This window comes from Papio anubis, chromosome 6, assembly GCF_008728515.1.
Source record: "Papio anubis isolate 15944 chromosome 6, Panubis1.0, whole genome shotgun sequence".
NCBI lineage: Eukaryota > Metazoa > Chordata > Mammalia > Primates > Cercopithecidae > Papio > Papio anubis.
Window position 1 is genome coordinate 45,705,261 of NC_044981.1, and position 23,167 is coordinate 45,728,427.

The 23,167-nt window shown below is 39.1% G+C and overlaps 1 long non-coding RNA gene across 1 annotated transcript; it reads right to left on the reverse strand.

Moving 5' to 3' along the window:
* Positions 1-887: 887 nt before the first annotated feature.
* LOC103883711 lies at positions 888-21,685 on the reverse strand. Its single transcript, XR_002521572.2, has 3 exons — positions 20,377-21,685; positions 2,678-2,743; positions 888-1,126 (listed from the first exon to the last, which is right to left on the reverse strand). It is a non-coding gene; the product is annotated as an uncharacterized LOC103883711 (long non-coding RNA).
* Positions 21,686-23,167: the final 1,482 nt, after the last annotated feature.

A 23,167-nucleotide genomic window follows, 5' to 3' on the forward strand; every position in this document is an offset into this window, starting at 1 on the left:
TTAGTAGAGATGGGGTTTCACCATGTTGCCCAGAGCAGTCTCAAACTCTTGAACTCAGGCAATCTGCCCTTCTTGGCCACCCAAAGTTTGGGATTACCGTCGTAAGCCACCGCAATGTGTCATGTTTTTTTAATAAAAGATTAAACAAAGAAAACAAAATGTTGTTCATTGATAATGTTATGTAGTACTTACGTGGCCTTTTTTGTATCATTCTCAGTACTTCTAACTTCTCTTTAGTTTTCTCTCAAAAAGGGTAAATAGATAATAAAAATAATAAATCTTTCATGCCAATTAATTTATTGTAAACATTATGTTATGCTGTGGATTATCTTTATTTGCAGTAGTTATATTCCATAAAGTTGCAGTGAATACCGAATTAGCAAATGCTGATAAATTGCTCAAAGGGAAAATACAGAGTTGGGTTCCTGTGAGTCTCAGGTCACAATATTTTCATCAACTGATCACATATAACCTTGTATTATGTGTGTTCCTGTTTTAAGACACCTCATTTAATTAACACCGGACTCATGATCATCAGCACTATAATTCTTACCTGAATAAAGCTTATCTAATGCAAAGTATTTTCTCTGTAAGGCATATCATAACCCTTGTAGGCTTAGGATCATTTTCCTTTTTTCTTTATTTGAGACAGACTCTCGCTCTGTCACCCAGGCTGGAGTGCAGTGGCGTGATCGCTGCTCACTGCAGAGACTTCCGTCTCCCCAGTTTAAGTGATTCTCCTACCTCATCCTCCAGAGTAGCTGGGATTACAGGTGTGTGCCACCAGGCCCAGCTAATTTTGCATTTTTAATAGAGACTGGTTTGACCATGTTGGCCAGGCTGGTCTGGAACTTCTGACCTCAAGTGATCCACCAGCCTCGGCCTCACAAAGTGCTGGGATTACAGGCATGAGCCACCACCGTGCTCAGCCAGGAACATTTTCAAAAGCAAAATCACCACCACAAAGCACAAAAACGTGAAAAAAATGTAGCACTAAATAGACCTCAAAGAGAACACATGCTTACAGTATGAGGACCAGAACAAGGAAGCAGAGCATTACCTCATTGAACCTCAGCAGAGAATGTGAACAGCAAGCAACTCAAATTTTTCACCATTTTATGCATGTCTGCAAATAACCAAGAAAGTGCCATGAATATTGATTTGGAAGTTCCAAATAAATTTTAACAACTAAGCAAATTCATACATAAATATCTATGAATAATAAGAGTTGACTCCATGTACTTATGCAGATCAGTGACATAACTTATAAATTGCAACAATATCGAAACAAGACTCTATTATTAAAACCTAATAATTTGCAGGTAACCATTCAAGTGACAGATGTCAACTGCCTTCACTCCTGCTGAGACTTGTTTACCTAGTAGCGTTTAGCTGACCGTGGTTATTCAAAGATCCCATGCACTTGGCAGCTAGAAATTTTGCACCTTCTATCTGGAAAATCCCAGGCCTCGTGGATCTCCCTTTTATCTTTCAACGTAAAATTTAGTCAAGGCATTTTGTTTTCAATAAATGTTCTCTATTTAAAGAAACCAGCACTATATAGATGGGCTACACAGGTTGGGGTCTTTGAATAGATTATTAAAATTCCACTTCACTTATTTTTTGTTGTGAACAATCTCGCAATTCTAGTTTTGGAAAGGGCCATGTATATACATTTAATTGGTTTAATTCATCCCTATGTAAGGGAGAGTAAATTTTAGAAAAGCCATTTTTAAAATGTCACATTGAAGAAAGGAGTTAGCAAATTGAAATCAAGCCTACCACTTTAAAAGCTTTCAGATCTGATATTTGATATTTTCAGGTTTAGTCCTCAAAGATGGATTACCCCAACCATTTCTGCCAGGACTGTGAACTAAGAGATTTGGAAAAGCCAGCAATCATCTCATAGCATATTTACACCTTCTATATACCTACCAAACAAACAACAAAACTTTAAATACCATGTTTACTGAAACTTTTTTAAATTACAGAAATCATATGTATGGACATGATCTTTTAAAGCATATTTATTTTTAATGATCTCATTCATGCTATATATCTCATTCACAATCTTTCTTTGTGTTCTTTTTTTCTTATGATTATTTCAAGTCCTAAATCATTTTAAGATAAAATTGTAAGAAATGCACTGGCTCCAAGGACCTTATGGAAAGTTTCCTAGAAACTCATTGGTATAGAAAGGATGAATATTAAATGAGATGAAAACAGTTGCTTTGGTGGAGTCCCAGAAGATTTAAATGCACAAACATAAGCCTTGTGATGTCTGAGAGCCACAGTAGCTAATATAAATAAATCATATGTAAAACAGTAACTTGAAAAAAATGGGAAAAGAGATGGAAAAATGAAATAAATTACTTTTACCAAAATGTTTCTCAAATAACGGTAGGGGAGATAAGGTGATAAATAACAGATTGGATGTTTTTAAGAGGCCTTGGTAACAGTCTAAGTACATTGTGTTAAATTTCTGAATTTTTAACCACAGAGAGTCTATACTTACATAATCCACGTTGATTGTTTGCCTGCCATTTGAACTAACACACACATACATTGTTCAAGCCAAGTCTTTTAAGTTTCCTTTTAAGAAGGCTTGCTAAATGGAAAACAATATTAATTGTTGGATTACTTTATCCAAACAACAGGGACCACGCAAAATGCTTACCTTTTTGGTGCAGCCATATTTACGGGTTCTTGCCTTCCCCTTGGTATTCAATGGCATTGACAAAATCTAAAATGCAGCATAGTAGATAAGAGTCAAATGAGCTGACTGCCTTTGGCAGCAACATCAGAAACTGAAAAACATGATATGATATGTCTTAAAAGCAAGATGGTTACTGTGTTTTTGAGTTTGGGAAAGAAGAAAGGTAGAAATCCCAGTGCAGGAAAATGAGTATCCAAAGAAGCTGAGGAGACTAGAACTAACTTTGGGTTCTAAAGGGGTGCAGGTCAAATAAGGATTCCTTCTTCCCTTCCTTTTTCCTTCCCTCTCTCTCTCCTTCACTTCCTTTCTTCTACTTCACAGATTTCCTGTTTTAAACATACGCTTTTAATTTTTTTCAACTGAAGAACCAGGAAGTTCCTCCTCTTTGAAACCTAGAGTAATTAATCAATTTGAGGAGAGAAAATAATTCAGCTCATTCCAAATCTGTCTGGAAAATTTGCATTGTCCTACATGGCTATGCATATTACTTTGTGAGAAAAAATGAGGTGGGGTAACCTAATTGCCTTTTATTTAAAAATGAGTTGGCCCACTTTCAAAATATTATTCAAATGTCTCAAGAAACCATTGAGAATAAGAAATAAGCCTCCCTCAAATGGCATGTCAGGAATAGGAAGGTCAATGCATCCTTCACCTCTGAGACTGCCACAAATGGCACATACGAGGGCATTTTTCTTTTCTTTTCTTCTCTTTAACTGGTGCAGAGTTTCCAAGTCAGAACTGGTTTGTAAACAACATAATCCTGAATAATCAACACAGAAGACAAAGAAGCTGGAGGGCAGATAGATGGGTGGAAGGGTCAGACATTGTCAAACGGTTTTCCTGTCCCTGTGATTCCCTGAGCTCCAAAAGTCTGTTTTTATTAACCCAGTTTCAGTCCAATTATCTTTTTAATTGTTTAAATTTACCCTTGGCTAGGGTATCCAAAAACTTTAATTTCTTTCTAAAATTATCTCTTTTTGTGTCTTTAGAAGCACATGTAGACATGTGACTATGTTAGGAGCAGAGGGAAAGGCAAGATTTGAGTAAGTAGCCTTTAAAAGATCTGCAGGAACATAAAATGTCTGTCTTCAAATGGCCCTAATCTTTTAACCATCACTGAGACCAGCACAAGCAAAGTACAAGTGCCTGACCAGGTGCTCCTAATGGCATGAAAGGCCAGAGCACAACAAGTCAACTTGTACCTTACATATGGTCAGACTTTGCATTTGGAAAGAATACTTAGTACCTTTAGTGCCCACTTTTATTGACTCGATTTTTACTTACAAACCTAAGCTCATTTTAACAAGTAAAATCATACTAAAATATATAGCAAAAAGATTAATAATCTCTCTCTTCATTGCCTCCACACTCACTCCCAGCCAACACTCCCCAGCCCTTCCATTTTCACATCAACACCTTGATTGCCGATTAAGCTGAGAGCTCAAGAGTACCTGTTAGTGTCACGTGGTGCAGGTTGGAATTTAGGGCAGAAGGGAAGCAGTGGCAGGGGCCCTTTCTCTGTGGTTGGACAAGCCTGGGCTAAGTACAAATGGACATATGGGACACACTGTGGGGCTATGCTCCAGAAGAGGGACTCTATCTCCCTATGACTCTTCCTTTTTATGGGGCAAGTATTGGGATGCTCTTGCAAATGGCACGAAATAATCCAAACTTGGGTTCCAAGAAGGTGAGCATGGGTGCTAGATGTTTATAGGATTCTAGGACCATGATTTGGATTCTAGCACCTGGTAGCCTTGTGAGAAATTGAGATGGAGTGCAGATCCATCCTTCCCCGTGCAGAGGAGAAGTCCCTGGCCCCAGCTAGTTTGTCTCCAACAACACAAAGTGAGACTTGGGGGCCAAAGATCCAAGAATTCTGCCTGTCTCTCCAGAGTAAATATGTTAAAATATTTATTTGTGTTTATCTACATACGTATATCTATAGTCTATGTATTTGTGGATACATATGTGTATATCTGTGTGTGTATATATCCTCCATATACATCTGTATGGTATACCTATGTGACACACACACAACACAAATAAAAGGTTTTTTAATATTATTAAAACAAGAAAATGGGATCATTCTAAACCCATTATTATGCAACCTCTTTTTTCATTTAGTGTATCTTGACTTTCCCTGGTTAAAGTTGAAAAAATACAGGCCATGAAGAGAAAATGAGTCATCTGTCACTAGGAGCTAGTTAGTGACTGGGCAGAATTGAAATCTTTATGCCTTCATCCACTACACTGCCTGCCTTTGCCTCTACCCTCACATGCTTGAGGTGAGTTTTGTAGATTCAAAATCCTTTGCTGGTGCAAAGCTTTACAGTTCCTGCTCCTCTGCAGAAGTGCCTTACTATTCCAGATCCTGCAGGGCCAAAGCATCGGACAAGGGGAGTCTTCCTTTATGCTCCTAACTATCCAAAGGAAGACAAGCCTCAGGAAGCTCCCTGGGCCCGAAAGTGTCAGATGCCCCAGAGGCAGAGTAAATAAGTGATGGAAAGAGGCTGACTCTTTGAAAATTCTGTACTCTCTAATCCTTGTCATGGAGTCTGTATATATCTAATATCTATTTGTTTATCTTAGTGGAAGATAGCATGAACGTCAAAGATCACTATAGAAGATTCATCTGTTCTTTTTTTTTTTTTTTTTTTTTTGAGACGGAGTCTCGCTCTGTCGCCCAGGCTGGAGTGCAGTGGCCGGATCTCAGCTCACTGCAAGCTCCACCTCCTGGGTTCCCGCCATTCTCCTGCCTCAGCCTCCTGAGTAGCTGGGACTACAGGCGCCGGCCACCTTGCCCGGCTAATTTTTTGTATTTTTTATTAGAGACGGGGTTTCACCGTGTTAGCCAGGATGGTCTCGATCTCCTGACCTCGTGATCCGCCCGTCTCGGCCTCCCAAAGTGCTGGGATTACAGGCTTGAGCCACCGCGCCCGGCCGATTCATCTGTTCTTGGCACAATGCTATTTCTCAGTTTAGGGGAGTGTTTTCTCCAGGTCTATTTTATTATCCAATATAATTTAGACCAAAATTTCAGGGGGAAATTGTCAGACATTACATTGTAATTTCTAGGATAATTTAAGAATAGAGACTATGTAAACCCATAACAAACTCCTGGTGCATATCAGGATTAACATGTATACAAATTCTTCCAAAGAAACTGTCAAATACATTGCAACTATTGAGAAACAGTGTTCTACCAACAACCAGTCTCCCTGCTTCTTCCCTTACCTCCCCTCCATATGTTCTCAACACAGCAGCTGGAGTGATGTTGTTAAAATAGAACGTCATTCTACTCAACCCCAATCTTCCCAAGTAATTCCCATCTGTACTATAACAATCATAAATCTAAGTACTTTGAAGGAAAATAAAACAGGATCAGAGACTGGAGAGTGATAGGAGGTGCCATTTCAGACAGAGTCATAAGAGAAGGCCTCTCTGAATAGGTGACATTGGAGTCTAAATCCAGTGAGGCACTGAGACTTGCGGCTATGTTAGGAGCTGAGGGAAAGCCAAGATTTGAGTAAGTAGTCAATAAATAACACTACCTCAATGGCCCATTATCATTATAGAAATGTACATCTGTGCATTATATAAATATGAATAGATATGAAGGATACAATACAATACTATGGCTAAGTGTCTAGGAAATGAAAATTACTTAGACACTTAGCCATAGTATTGAATCCATCATATCTATTCACCAAAAATTCCATTAAATGAAAACTGTCTCTATAGCAGATGCTATTGACCCTCATCTCCCTCAGAGTAAATGCTGAAGTATTTTCAATGGCCTAACAGTCTTACCCACTCTTCCCTGCCTCCAACCTGCTCTCTCCCCTCCCCAGCTTCATCTCTGACCCTGTTTCCCATCACACTCTCCCTCTGTCATCCAACTGAGACATTTTGGCCTCCTTGGTGTTCTTGGAATACTCCAGTCATACTCCAACTTCAGAACTTGTATACTTGCATTTTCATTTGCCTAGTGTGCTCATAACCCACATGGCTTTTGTGACTCACTCTTTTGACTTTTCCTTGTCTTCACTCAAAAGTTGTTTTTACCTAAGTCCTTTTCTGGCTAGCCTTTCAAAATTGCAGCCCTACCCATCACACCCTTCATAAATTCCTTACCCACTTTCCCTGCCTTTTCTTCTTCCTTAGAGGTTAACACCATCAGCATACTATATTCATATCTAATTATTTTGTCTCTCCATGAGGGCAGAGATTTTTGTCTGTTTTGCTCCTGCTGTGTTGCCAGCTCCTAGGACAGTGCCAGGCAACATGAGATGTACTCTAGAACCACTTGTTGAATGAATAAGTAAATGTTTGACAACTTTACTCAACAAAATGATCAGTTTTTCAACAGTACTTAGCATTCCAGTAGGTCACCAGAGTCACAGAAACTCAAAGCCAATTTTTTCCCAGAAAAAAGTATTCCAAGTGACATGAGAGTTAACCCTAGGCTTAGTCTAGGACAGAGCAAATGCACTGTGCATTTCCTATATCAGAGATAGCCAGGATCCAGGGAGGTTTCAGGGTTCAGACATTAAGCCAGCCAAATATTCTAAGGGGGAACAAGACAAGAACAGACAAAGTCCTTGTACTGAGTGGTGCCCAGGTGAAGGGCTGAGTAAGTTTAACTGGGGAGAAATTTCCCCATGAGACTTCTTAGAGGATGGACATCGTTATTGTGTTGGTCCCCAATAGAACCATCTAAAAACTTCCATCGTCGGGGATTCATACCTGCTCTTTTCTCTTCTTCCTCATGCTTTACAATTAGCATTCCCTCCACTCTGCCTTCTCAGGAAACTTGCTGCCTTTCTTGTAGAAGGGTGGACAGAACCTGTTCATATTTACTGGAATGTGAATGGAGTAGACCCTGGTAACCCCATTGCTTCACCACAACCAGATGGGAAATTTGTCTCACCCACCCACTGGGGGAATCTTTTGAGAACCTTCATTCTTCTGTTACCATCCTGTGGCACATCCAACACTCCGTGGTGTTCAATAAATGCTGGCTCATGAGCTAATGATCTGTTATTAATGACTCGGGTCAATATAGAGCTTTTACTCCAGAGGTCTTTGCAAGACTGTGGGCATTGTACCTTGTTGGTAATTAGATTATGCCCTAGGGATCTCTGGATGAAAGGAGGCCTGTCTCAAATGTCATGTTTCAGAATCCTAATTACAAAAATCCATAATTGGCTGCCTCCTTAAGAACAAGAATGATGGCTTGTGTGCCCCAAGAAGGATGTGCAAGAGGAACACAAACAAGGAAGTGTTGCTGTAGGGAAATGAGATTTTTAAATGTCCTGGGAAAACTTGGTGCTATAGTGCCCTGGAGTAAACCCTGCAAATATAAAAACCAAACTGGGAAAAGGCTCATTGATGCTTATGCAAATGATCTCAGGGAAAGCATTCTAAATCTAATATTGGGTCTCCTGGGATGTCGGGGAAGTTTGAAGATAATCACCTGTGACACTCAGGCTTTCCTTGAGACCCAATCTTAAACAACTGACCTTCGTTCAGAGCTGGATAGATGCCAAAATTGAATGTCCACTCACTCGGAGCCAAATCCTTTCCTAGCTGTCTCTCAAGTCAGTTGGCAATATTTGCTTTGAGTTCTTTTTCCCACTTACGCAGAATTAATTTTGAAGTCTTTCCCCCTTTGGGCTGGAAGTGTTGAGGAAAGCAATGTGTGGTGTTTAGGTCCCACGTGACACCTTTTGGTTCATGTGTCTGCTTTGTTTTCCACTTCCTTTGAAGACCTGTCCACTTTATATAGCGAAGAAGTTTACATCAGGGCGAGCCTCAATTCCACAAGCATGTATTGACTAATCGCCATGGGTTGAGTCCTCTGTTAGATGTTGAGGGTGTTGCGGCTAGGGGAGAAGGTGTAGAGCTTACACAGGGAGTGTGTGGTGGAGGAAAGAATACAGGCTCTGGACTGAGACTCTGGCTTCTAATCCTGGCCTCACTACAGCTCAGCAGTGAGAACTTGGGCAAGTTATATACCCACAGTAAGCCTCCGTTTCCGCAACTAGAAAACTGAGGTAATAGTTCCAAATTTGAGATAAATTAGACTTATAAACAGATTCAAAATCATATATATTTCTACGATTGCATAAAATATAACAGTAAACAGCCTCAAATGCAACATATAAGAAGAAAATAAGTCATCTTTTTTTTCAATGTATCGTTAGTCCTTAATCTCTAGAAGCCTGATTGCTGAGACAGGGAAATAAACCTCATATGCATGAAACAAGTAGAGAATAGCAGAGGACAAATGACTGGATTCAATAATAGAAGGAAAGAAGGCACAAGTTTCAAAATACATGTGTAAGGTAATAAGTGCTGTGAGCAATAAGAAATCACATCACAATTTCTGCCTAGAGAGTTTTTTCCCATCATCTATCATCCAAGCTTCAGTGCTTATGTAATTAGAAAATGCAGGGTGTTTTGTTCTCTCTTCCGTGAGCATGTCTAATTTAAATTCCATTGCATTCCAGATCACATGAAATCAACATATATATGAAAAGCTGTTTGCATTTCTGAGATGAGATGGAACTTTTGACTTTTCTACTTGAAGAAACAGTATCACTGTCACTCTGCTAAAAACCCAGAAGAAAAGCATTTTTTTTCTCCTCTCATTGACTATAAAATCAAAAATGCAGGGAAAATCATGCCCCAAGTTTGATTGAGAGATAGTTCTGATTTGTTACTAAAATTGCTATCAATAGTTAAAATAATGTATATATGTATATATGAGCAATATGTACGTATAATAATGTACATGTATCTGTACATAAGTAACATACATACATAACAGTAATATGTATTTGTAATAGTAACATATATAAGTAATAATGTATATATAATAGTAATATGTATATGTATGACTATGTAATAGTATGATTATGTAGCAGCCATCATCAATGACCAATCTATTTAAACTCCACACTATAACTTTCTGCACATGTGAGATCTCTTAAGGTCAATGACCCTCTAATGTAAAAATAGCATGTGTGGGAAGGGGAACATCACACACCGGGGCCTTTCGTGGGGTGGGGGGAGCGGGGAGGGATGGCATTAGCAGATATACCTAATGTAAATGACGAGTTAATGGTTGCAGCACACCATCATGGCACATGTATCCATATGTAACAAACATGCACGTTGTACACACGTACCCTAGAACTTAAAGTAGAATAATTTTTTAAAAAATAGCATGTGTGAGGCCCCACCTGTGGTTGTTCAGAGCTCCAGGAAACAGGTGGCATGTGAGTGAAATCAAGATATTTAAGGTACCAGTTGTCCTCCATAAAGTGAACATTTTTAGTTTTCTGACTTGAAGATGTGGATATTTTCAACCTTTTAATTCTAGGCTGCCTTACTCTCGTCTCCTTGGCGCAGCACACGCCCCATGAATAAGCCCTGTTTCGTCCAAGAAAAGCAGCCTTTGACCATCCACGTCCTCATATCTCACCTGGGACAAACCAGCTGGCCTATCTTTGACTGACTTCAACACATCAAAATGTGCACAATGGCCGTTTTACTGAAAGTCCTAAAACTTTCATTAAAAAACTGATTCAAACTTAATAACACTACCTTACCTGAGGTAAACTCTTAAAACCAGTTTCTGGTCAATGAGATGCCTGTGTCAAATGATTGTGTAATCACATTCTTTCCATATCCTGCAAACATAGCTTGATGAGTTTAATTAATGATCATTTTGATTTTTTTTTTTTTTTTTTTTAAGATGGAGTCTCGCTCTGTCGCCCAGGCTGGAGTGCAGTGGTGCGATCTCCGCTCACTGCAAGCTCTGCCTCCTGGGTTCACACCATTCTCCTGCCTCAGCCTCCCGAGTAGCTGGGACTACAGGCGCCCGCCACCTCGCCCGGCTAATTTTTGTATTTTTAGTAGAGATGGGGTCATTTTGAATTCTTTTATGCAGACAGGTTTTTTATTTTTTCTAAAGCATTTATGATGCCAGGATTTTTATTTTATTTTATTTTACTTTACTTTTGTTTTATTTTATTTTATTTGAGACAGGGTCTTGCTCTATTGTGCAAACAGTGGTGTGATCACAGCTCCCTGGCGCCTCAACCTTCCAGGCTGGAGTGATCCTCCTGCCTCAGCCTCCCAAGTAGCTGGGCCTACAGGCATACGCCACCATGCCTGGCTAATTTTTTGTATTTTTTTGTAGAGACAGGATTTTGTCATGTTGTCTAGGCTGATCTAAAACTCCCGGGCTCAAGCTATCCACCCACCTCGGCCTCCGAAAGTGCTGGGATCACAGTCATGAGCCAACGCTCCTGGCCCAATGCCAGGATTTTAAATAGAAATTTTCCTTTCCAGGCAGCTTTGACTAATCATACATTTTTTTTTTCCTTCTAAGATGAGCTTATGTTGGCTGTGATCTCAATCCCACTGATACAGTGCTCCTTTTTTAAGGACACAGATTAATTGGAGGTGGGGAAAAGTGTTGATATTTTAAGGAAAAACATTTTCTTTTTATATAATTACTGAGTAATTTGGAAGGCATTGTAGAAATCATCCAGGTCTCTGTAAAATCCGGGGGCTAGACTGAATTTCCTTTGTGTTTCCTCCAGCTTTAGTGTTCTATGTATCTATCATCCACTCAACTGTGAATTCCTGCCGAACAGTCACCAGGTCTTAGGCGTCTTTGTACTTCCAAAGCCCCTTACAAGGCCTGGTACACAGTAGGGCCTCATTACTTGTTTGTTAATGGATGAATAAATCATCCTATATGCTTTGTATGCTTCATTTCAATTCTTTCTGAGTATAGCAAGAATCATAGGTTGCCATTCATGGCTCACGATTCTGTTCTTCAGCATCACAAAATCATACTGGTAAAATTTCCCTATTTCAGGTTTTATTATGTGGCTATAGGGTACAAACACATACCAGTTATCGTGCTAGTGATGTGTCGAGGTGGATCCATTTATTCACTCATTTAATAAATATTTACAGAACACCTATTGGGTAGTTGTATTGCAATGCTGAACTAGACCAAGTTCCCTATATCAAGGAACTTGTCTAATAAAGAAGACAGACAAGTAAACATAAAACAGTATGAGTGCTATAAAGGATAAGTACGACAAGCTGTGGGAAGAGAAGAGTAGCTGACCTGGTCCGAGGAATTCAGGAAATGTTTCCCAAAGGAAGTAGTAGATTCAAACCTTAAAGCTAAGAGACAGGTGGGTGAAACTGGGCAGAGGGCCAGACGGCATAAAGGGCAGTGAGAATTTCAGGTCTCAGAATGGATGTTTATTTAGAAGGCAATAAAGGACCCGTGGGAGAGGCCAAGCTGGGGATGCAATTTGTGTTTTAGAAAGACCTTTCTAACGGCAGCTAGAAAAGTAGAAAGGGGCAGGACCAGAGGCCAGGAGAAGTCTAAGAAGACTTTCAGAGTGGCACTGGCAGCAGACATAAAGAGAATTAGATGAATTCTGGATATATTAAGGAAGAAAGTGAATGGATATATATGGTGGGGAAATGATGCAGGAAAGAAGACATAAATTCTGATAGCTGCTTTAAGAAATTAAGTGGATGGTTGTGTCATCTAGTAGGATAAGACACCTTCTAAAGCAGTAGCACTTTGGGAAGGAAGGAAAGCAATGATAAATTCTGCAGAGTTGCTACATAATATCCAAGATGAGCTGCCTAACAATGCTATGGTCTGAATGTTTGTATTCCTCAAAATTCACATGTTGAAGCCTAATTCCCAATATGATGCTATTTGAAGGTGAGGCCTTTCAAAGATAATTAGGTCATGAAGGGAGAGCCCTCATTAATGAGACTGGTGTCCCTATAAGAAGAACCACAGATGCCAGCCATGATGGCTCACATTGTAATCCCAGCACTTTGGGAGGCTAAGATGTGATGATCATTTAATGCCGGGAGTTTGTGATCAGCCTGGCAATATAGGGAGACCTCATCTCTACAAATAACAATTTCAAAAAATTAGCCAGGTGTGGTGGCGCATGGTCATGTCCCAGCTACTTAGGAAGCTGAAGCAGGAGGATCATCTGAGCCTGACAGTTCAAGGCTGCAGTGAGCCATGATTACACCACTGCACTCCAACCTGGGCAACAGAGCAAGACCCTGTCTCAGAAAAAAAAAAAAAAAGAAAAGAAAAAGAGAGAGAGAGAGACAAGACAGATGATCTCTGTCCCCACCATGTGATGATACAACAGGAAGGTGATCATCTGCAAGCCAGGAGACAGGTTCTAACAGCACCGAATAGACTGTCACAGTGATCTTGGACTTCCCAGTACCCAGAACTGTGAGAAACAAATTTAAATTGTTTAAGCCATCTACTCTATGACATTTTTGTTATAGTAACCCAAACTAAGACAAAGAGTTATTTGATTATGTAAATCTGCATCTCATGAAAGAGTTTTGCATTGAAATTATATAATTGACAGTCATCAACATATAGATAGATACTGAAACTATTAAAATGAATGTCCTGAGGGAAAGAAAGTGGCAGGAAAATATTAAGAAATGCCAATCTTTAAGAGACATTCAAATACTTTGCTTACTAATTAATATCACCTGCTCAGTCTCCATTCCTAAGGATCATATACACTCTAGGTCATAGGGATTGACTATGGCTTGAATGTGACCCCCAAAGTTCACCCTGCTGGTAACTTGATCCCTAGTGTGGAGATGTTGAGAGGGGAGATCTTTAAGAGGTGATTAGGTCATGAGGCTCTACCCTCATGAATTTTTTAATGCCATTCTCATGAGAGTGGGTTTGGTATCACAGTAGTGGATTCCTTATGAAATGATGAGTTTGACCCCTTTCCCTATCTCTTGCCATCTCTTTGCCCTCTGCCATGGAATGACATAGCAAGAAGACCCTTGCCAAATTCTGGCCCCTCAGTCTTGGACTTCATAGCCTCCAGAACTGTGAGCCACTGAATTTTTGTTCATTATAAATTGCCCAGTCTGTGGTATTCGGTTACAGCAGGAAAAAACAGACAAGGATAGAATCTAATAAGGCACTTTCTATGGTGATCCTACCTAGAAGCTCTGTGGAGAAACAGATCCAGCCCTAAGTCACTTAAGAATGTCTTACATACATTCTCAATTACTCAGTTGAAATGATTTACAAATTTTGCTTTGTCATATGGGTGTAGAGAAGAGGAAGAGAGTTAATTATTAAACATGTGGGTGCCTAAGACATGTTCCTAAGCTTCCTCAAGAATATTTTTATAGATTACATTGAGCATAACAGACAGGAGGTCCATGAAAATCCGTCTGGAATACAGATGCCTTGTATTTGTTACTAAGCTGTTATTAAGGGAACCCAGCGCAATGCTTTGCTTTCACCATGTCGTCAAATCATACACACACAGAACTTCATCAAGAGGGAGGAGCAGGTGTAGCAGATGGCAGCCATGATGGTATCAGCAAGAGCGATAGCTGCCAAGAAAAAATTTTTAAAAAGCACTTAAATTCCTGATAACAAACTGAAATCAAGAGCTTTTGGCGTAATACTTGAGTCATATTTGTATGATGTCTCAGCCGGTCATAAATGCTGCTTTCAGAAGTATTTCTGTAAATAGGGTTAGTCAAATATATAACTAAGCAAATAAAAGCTCTTTTTATAATTTTATAAAACCCTGGAGACATTGTAGTTATTTTTTATGTTGTTTTGTTTTGTTTCACATAATCTGGAGTGTCCCAGAGCTATTTAAGATCTCATCTGTTGAAACCCTCCAAGTTTGTCGTCAACCTTAGAACAAATATTTTGATTTACTGAGGAACTTAAATCAGATAAGAGATTCTGGGGGATGTAGAATCATCCAAAAATTGTTATCTTAAGAGATTTAGTGATTTCCTTAGTCATGCATCTTCCACAAGCTGCATGTTTTAAAAAGCTAACTTTCTACTAGCACTGTAGTTCTGAGGGTATAACAAATCCCTAAGATTTGATATCTTGGTAAAAATAGACATGTGGATTAATGGCAGATAACAGAGTCCCTAAAATAGAATAACACATCCTGCTTTAAAATTTCTCAAAGTTTTGAACTCTTTGAATTTTAGCAGGAATCCAGATATTATACATTGGCCCAAGGTAATTTTGTAAACAATTTTTAACATAAACAAAAATGTAGCTCACAGCAGCCTTGAACTGCTGGGCTCAAGTGATCCTCCCACTCCTGCCTCCGGAGTAGCTGGAGATACAGGCAAGCATGGCCACACTCAGCTAATTTTTTATTTTTTTTTGTAGAGACAAGGTATTGTTGTGTTGCCCGGTCTAGTTTCAAACTTCAAACTGGCCTCAAGCAATCCTTTCACCTTGGCCTCCCAAAGTTCTAGGATTGCAGGTATAATTTCCCACATCCAGCTCCACTTTTTAAATAGCAGCTTTGTTGATAATGAATTCATATAGTATACAACTTACTCAATTTAATGTTTTTTAATATAGAGTTGTGCAACCCTCACCACAACAAATTTAGGAACTTAGAAATTTAGGAATTTCTAAAATGTTTTAAATTTTAGAGATTACTTTTTTCTTTTTCTTTTTGAATTTGTAAAACATTTACATGATTCCAAATTCACTACCTTATGACACGCAAACATTCATCAACTGATGAATGGATAAACATAATGTGGTATAGTCTTACAGTGCAATACTATTTGGCAAAGTAAAATAATTTAAATTATATAGAGTGTGTTCTCCACAATAGAATCAAACTAGAAATCAATAACAGAATAATAGCAGAAAGATCTCCAAACATCTAAATGCTATACAACACACTTCTAAATAATACTTGCATGAAAGAGGAATTCTCAAGAGAATTTTTTTTAATTCAACCGAATAAAAATGAAAATACAATATATCAAAATGTGTAAGATACAATTAAAGCAATGCTGAGAGGGAAATTTATAGACTAAATCCATACATCAGCAAAGAGGAAAATCTCAAAACATACATTAGGAAACAGAAAAATCTCTAAGCTACCTCCTCAAGACCTAGAAAAATAAGGCAGACAACTCTGGGAATGAGAACCTGCAAAATGAGGAATGGTTAGAGAAAGACACATTCCTTACCAGACTGATTTTAAGTGAGGCAGAAAAAAAGAAATCCACAGATTTACTTGTGCAGCTAATTATAATTCAACATTATTTAAGCCCTTAATGGCCCAAAATTAATATATTAAAAATTTTCCCCAAAATTCAAAAGACCTAGGGAAAAATAAAAAGCAAAATAAACCCAAAGCAACGACTGGGCGCGGTGGCTCACACCTGTAATCCCAGAATTTTGGGAGGCCAACGCAGGCGGATCCCTTGAAGTCAGGAGTTTGAGACCAGCCTGGCCAACAGGGTGAAACTCCGTCTCTACTAAAAATACAAAAGCTAGTTGGGCTAGTCGGGGTGTTGTGGCATGCACCTGTAATCCCAGCTACTCGGGAGGGTGAGGCAAGAGAATCACTTGAACCCATGGGGCAGAGGTTACAGTGAGCTGAGATCATGCCACTGTACTCCAGCCTGGGCGACAGATCAAGACTTCGTCTCAAAAAAATAAAAATTAAAATAAATAAATAAATAAACCCAAAGCAAGCAGAAAGGAGATAATAAAGATAAGAACAGAAATCTGTGAAATTAAAAACAAAACAAAACAATACAGAAAATCAATGAAACAAAGAGCTGGTTCTTTGAGGAGATCAATAAAATTGACAATCCTCTAGCGAGACCAGCAAAGAAACAGAGAGAAAGGATACAAATTACCAACATCAGGAATGAAACAAGGATATGAATACAGACCCTTCAGACATCAAAAGAATAACCAGGAAATACTACAGACAACTCTACCCATATAAATTTGACAATTTAGATGAAATGGACCACTGAATAACACAAACTACCCTAACTACCCCAATACAAAATAGAGAACTTAAACAGCCCTGTAACTATTAAGAAAATTAAATTTTAATTATCTCCCCCCAAAAACTCTACATTCACTGAAAAATTCTACCAAACATTTAAAGATTTGACATGAATTCTATACAATCTCATTTAAAACTAAAAGAGGAAACACTTCCCAATTTATTTCATAAAACTAGTATTACCTGATAGCAAAAGAAGACAAAAACAGTATTAAACAGAACACTACAAATCAATTACCTTATTAATACAGACACAAAACTCTTTATGAAAACATTAGCAACTAGAACATAGCAATGCGTAAAAAGAATTATACATCATGACCAATTGGAGTTTACTCAAGGGGTGTAAGGCTGGTTCCACGTTGGAAAATCCATTAATATAATATCATATTAACAGGTTAAGCAAGAAAAATAGCATGATCATATCAATTGATTCAGAAAACACACTTCACAATCATTTAACACCCTCAGAAAAATAAGAGTAGAGGGAAACCTTTTCAACTTGATAAAGAGCATCTACAAAAACTACACTTGGTCGGGCACAGTGGCTCATGCTTCTAATCCCAGTACTTTGGGAAGCCGAGGCAGGAGGATCACTCTCTGAGGCCAGGAGTTCAAGACCAGCCTGGCCAAAATGGTAAAACCCCATCTCTACTAAAAACACAACAAAAATTAGCGAGATGTGGTGGCAGGCACCTGTACTCCCAGTTACTCTGGAGGCTGAGGCAGGAATATTGCTTGAATCCAGGAAGTGGGGACCGCAGTGAGCCAAGATCTTGCCACTGCACTCCAACCTGGGCAACAAGAGTGAAACTCTGTGTCAAAAAAAAAGAAAAAGAAAAAGAAAAAAAAAAAACTACACTTAACATTATACTTAATGTGAATGACTGAATGCTTTCTGCCTGTGACAGGGAACAAGGCAAGAATGTCTGTTCTCACCTCACTTATTTGATATAGCTCTAGCCAAAGGTAATAAAAGGCATACAGATTAGAAAGGAAGAAATAAAACAGCTCGCATTTGCAGATGACATGATGGTCTATGTAGAAAAATCCCAAGGAATCTATACACACAAAAAGTCCTCCTTAAATTAATATGTGAGTTCAGCAACATCATAGGATACAAAATAAAGGTACAAAAATCAATTATACACGTGGATACCGTTTTTAAAATACAGTACCGTTGACAATTGCTCTTTCAAAATAAAATGTTTAGGTATAAATCTAACAGACAAGATAAGACTTGTATGCTGAAAACTACAAAATGTTAATGAAAGAAATCAAAGATTATCTAAATAAATGGAGAGACATATCATGTTCATGTATTGAAAGCCTCAACATAGTAGAGACGTCGCTTCTCCCCACTTGATAGAAAGGTAGAAAATTGATATACAAATGGCAAGTCCTATCAATAACCTAACCAGATTTTTTTAATATAGAGAAAACTGTTTTAAAATGTATGGAAAGGCAAAGAAATTAGACTAGAACAATTTTGAAAAAGGAGAATAAAGTGGGAAATAATCAGTCTACCCAGTTTCAAGACATTATATAAAAACAGTAATCAAACCTGTGTGGTAATGGCAGAGATAGAGACACATGTATCAATGGGCCAGAAAAAGGCACTCAGAAAAAGACCTAAATAAATATGCCTGGTTAATTTCTGACAAAAGTAAAAACGCAATTCAATAGAGGAAAGGTAGGCTTTTAAAAATAATTTTTGATTTCAGAATAATTTTTGAGTTATAGAAAACTTGTGAAGATAGGACAGAGAGTTTCTGTATATCTCATTTACTAATTTCCTCTGTTATTGACACCTTACATTAGTATGGTACATTTCTTACAATTAATAAGCCGATACTAAAACATTATTATTAGCCAGGCACAGTGACTTATGCCTGTAATCCCTGCACTTTGGGAGACGAAGGTGGGAGAACTGATTGAGGCCAGGAGTTCAAGACCAGCCTGGGCAATATGGCAAGGTTCTGTCTCTGCGAAAGCCATTATTTTATAAAAGTTTGCCAGGTGTGGTAACACACACTTGCAATCCCAGATTCTCAGGAGGCTGAGGTGGGAGGATCACTTGAGCCCAGGAGTTTGAGGCATGGGGTGGGAATGGGAAGTGACTGTAAGTGAGGGCAAAGTTTCTTTTTGGGCTGATGAAAATGTTCTAAAATTAGATTGTAGTGATGGTCATATAACTTTATAAGTCTACTAAAAAGTCACTGAATTGGCTACGCATGGTGGCTCACACCTGTAATCCCAATGCTTTAAAAAGCCAAGGCAAGAGGATTGCTTGAGACTAAGAGTTCAAGCTAAGCTTGAGGCTAAGCCTGGGCAACATAGTGAGCCCTCATCTCTACAAAAAAAAACCAAAAAACAAAATTAGCCTGGCGTGGTGGTGCACGCTTGTAGTACCAGCTGCTCTGGAGGCTGTGGCAGGAGGATCACATGAGCCCAGAAGCTCGAGGCTGCAGTGAGCTATGATCACATCACCGCACTCCACTGGGCAACATCCTGTCTCTAAAAAGTAAATAAATAAAAATAAAAAGCACTGAATGGTAAACTTTAAATGGGTGAATTATTCACCAAAGAGCTACTTTTATAAACAAACTATAAACAGAGAAGTCTCTCTTCTATTCCTGTCCTAGACCCCGTTCTCTCCCATCCCCACAGAAAATCATTTTTATCAGTTTTTGACTTGCTCTACCAGTTTTACTTTGGCAAAATGTAAGCAAGTACACATATATTAAGTGATTTTATAATTTTGCCTTAAATACTGACAATCAACTAAAAGCAGGTCTATCTAATTGAGAGGTAAGAAGGAACTCCCTTTAAACCTTTTAAAGATTCTAAAAGGACACTTCGGGGGCTCCACAAAAGTTTTAAAGTTTTTAACATTAGTTTCAGTGTGTCCGATTACTTCTGAAAACATACGGCTTTTGGCCAGGTGTGGTGGCTCATGCCTGTAATACCAGCACTTTGGGAGGCCAAGGCAGGCGGATCACCTGAGGTCGGGAGTTCAAGACCAGCCTGGCCAACATGGTGAAACTGTGTCTCTACTAAAAATACAAAAATTAGCCGGGCATGGTGGTGCATGCCTCTAATCTCAGCTACTCAGGAGGCTGAGGCAGGAGAATCACCTGAACCCAGAAGGTGGAGGTTGCTGTGAGCTGAGATCATGCCACTGCACTCCAGCCTGGGTGACAAAGACACAAAAAAAATAAAAATAAAAATACAGCTTTTATTAATTTGAGTGAAGGGGTTCACAAATTAAGAACAAGAAGAAGGAGAGAGAATAGAGATGACAAAATTGCCTTGTGGGAGACCCAGACAGATACGATTAGCAACAGTTGGGAGGGAAGGTTGTAAATGAAAGGGGCTTGAAAGAGAGGCTGTATGTGTCTGTGTGTGTGTGTGTGTGTGTGTATCTGTGTGTGTGTGTCTATCAATCTGTGTAAGAATGACATTATCTTTAGAGGCTTTTGCTAAGCTGTTCATGATGAGCATCAGAAAGTCTGGTGTATACCAAGTTCTTCACGCTAATGAGAGAGGAAGAAAGAAAGAAGGAAAAGGAAAGAAGTCATGCATTTGCCAGTTTCCCATATTGGCCACTAGATGGCAACACCAACCCAAGACAGTCCTGAGCTGCGAGAAAAGGATTGTATAGGAATAAGTACACAATTAGTTTGAATAGCTTATTCCTATATACCACAGTTTTCAGTCAAGTATTCTTACCTCAGGAAGGGCATGTATACGTGTACACATGTTTAAATGTACATGTGCATCTAAGAATACAAGCCAGGCAGGCAGACAGAATGAAAAATCTCCACAATGGTTGTTGACATTTTTTGCACTCACTAAATCTTACATATAAGGAATTTCTTGACATAAAAATGGGTTAGGTCTCAAAAGTGAGAAAGGGTATGGCATTTACCATTTACCATCTTCAGACCATAAAACCTCTTTAAACTGCAACTTTACTGTCAGCAACTTAGAACCTAGACATAACGTTTCAAAACGTTTCCATGGAGAAGGTTTTGATTTCAACTTAGTATGCCTAGAGACCATCTTCTTGTCTTCCCACTCTTTAGGTGGTGGAAATTTCTTCAGCTGTAAGCCAGACTGGCAACTGGTAGCCCAATGGGTGTCAAGGATAAAAGGTGTGGTAAACTCCTTATTCCCTTGTTATTGAGGTGGGACCATCGGCTTCCATTTTCAGGGGTGTTTCCATAAAGATTTTCATCTTCTCCTGCGCCCCAGGCATCAGAAGAATTTATGTGACCCCAAGACCACCTTGAAACCATATAACCAGTTTATGGTTTCCTAAAAGCTTTTTGTTTGGTTAAGTTTGCTTTTACTGTTAATCACAACAAGAATCAGGAAGTGGGTAAAAATACCAAAGAGAAAGTTGAAAAGTTTCAAACAACTCCACAATAAATAGTGGCACAATGAGAGTTGTCCCTGAAATTCATTGGAATGTAAATAAAAGCCTTAATCATTCTCACTGCTCGACAACCACAGTTTCGCTTTGTTCTTCCTGGCTCTGCCAACCCTCAGAAACTCTCAGTCAGGAGGATTGTTCTCTCGGCTTGCCTCCAAGAGATTTCTCAATGCCATTGCCTCCCATTTTTTTCTTACCTCCTTTTATTTAATATTTACGGGAAAAGCTGTTGATACATGTGGAATGTTTGAGGATACAAAATGAATTAAATGAGATTTAATGACATTCAGAAGAAAACCCAGATTTTCCACCCAAGTTTTTCTTCCTCTAAAAGAAAGGCCATTGTGTGCTCTTTCTTACTAGAGCAGGGGATGAAGAGTCCATCGCAAAGTGAAGACTTGGTCCAAAGCTGACCATGCTACAGGCTAGAGATGTGGGCAGTCACAGGAAGGGGATGGCGTGATGTCTAATATATACTGCACATTCCATATGTCCTATAGTATGCCATTCAAGATCTGCATAGTCAAGAAACATTTTCCAATTTAAATTAATTAATGCTGATCTAGTTTGAATTAGTAGAGAGGAAAAAAAGTCTAAATTAAATATATCATCAAAGCCTGGGCAACACAACAAGATCTCGTCTCCACAAAAAATAAAGAAATAAAATAAAATAAAAAATTAACCAGGCATGGTGGCACATGTCTGTTGTCCCAGCTACTTGGAAGGCTGAGGCAGGAGGATTGCTTGAACCCAGGAAGTCAAGGCTGCAGTAAGCTGTGATCATGTCACTGCACACCAGCAGAGGTGACAGAGAAAGATCGTGTCTGTAATAAATAAATAAATACAGGTAGATGCTGCCAATGTCTCAGCCTTTATGATGTCCACCTGCCAGCATCAGGGTCCCTTTGACCAAAGACTTTCTCTGACCACTGGAGTGTGCTTTGCTGCACCAGGCTTAGGGAAATGAACAGATATCTGGGAAGCATTCCATAAAAAATGACTGATGGGAACTCGTAAGGCAAGACTTCAGCTCATTCACCCGCTGGGGAAACAGCTCTGAGGTTTGTGTTATTCTGGATCTCCAGAGCTGCCAGCTGGATTAAGTTCCAATTGTCCATTACAGTAACTGGCTTGGTAACACAGACCATTTATTAGTCTTCGATTCCTTGCCTCTCTTGCCCACTCACCAGCAATATTTCTTGAGATACTGTAATCACCCAACAGGTTCTTCCTGCCAGCTGCACAGACAAAATCAATTCACTGGGACCATGGTATTGCAGTAAAGAAAGAGTTTAATTAACAAAACGCTGGCCAGGCAGAAGAACTGGAGCTATCACTCAAATCAATCTCCCTTAGAACTCAGACCCTAGGGTTTTAATGGATAATTTGGTGGGCAGGGGGCTAGGGAATTGATACTGCTGATTGGTTGGAAATGAAATCATAGGGGTATGGGAGATGGTCCTCATGCCTTAAGTCGGCCTCAGAGAGGTGGGGGTCACAGGACCAATTAAGTCATGAGTCACAGGTCTAGGTAGGGTCAGTCAGTTGCCAGAGAGCAAAAACCTGAAAAATCTCTCAAAAGACCACTCTTAGGTTCTACAATAGTCATGTTATCTTTGGGAGCAATTGGGAAAGTCACAAATCTTGTGACCTTTTGCTACATGACTCCTGAGCAGTAAATGATTATGGAAGCTATGCCCACATATTAGCAGAGTTCAGGGTCTTCTATAATCTTAGTCTCGTGGCCTTTTGTTAGTTTTTCACCCCTGAGCAAGGAGTGGTTAGTTCTAGGGAAGGGCTACTATCATCTTCGCTTTCAAGTTAAACTATAGACTAAATTCCTCCCATGGTTAGCTTGGCCTATGCCCAGAATGAGCAAAGACAGCCAGCCTGTGAAGTCAGAAGCAAGATGGAGTCAGTCATGTTAGATTTCTCTCACTGTCATAATCTTTGCAAGGCCGATTTCAATACCAAATAAACTAATTACTCTCAAATTCTTGTCTCACAGTGTCTGCTTTTAGTAAAATCCAAATTAATAATATATAAAATGCATTTTTATTGCAGTAAAATATTCATAAAATTTAC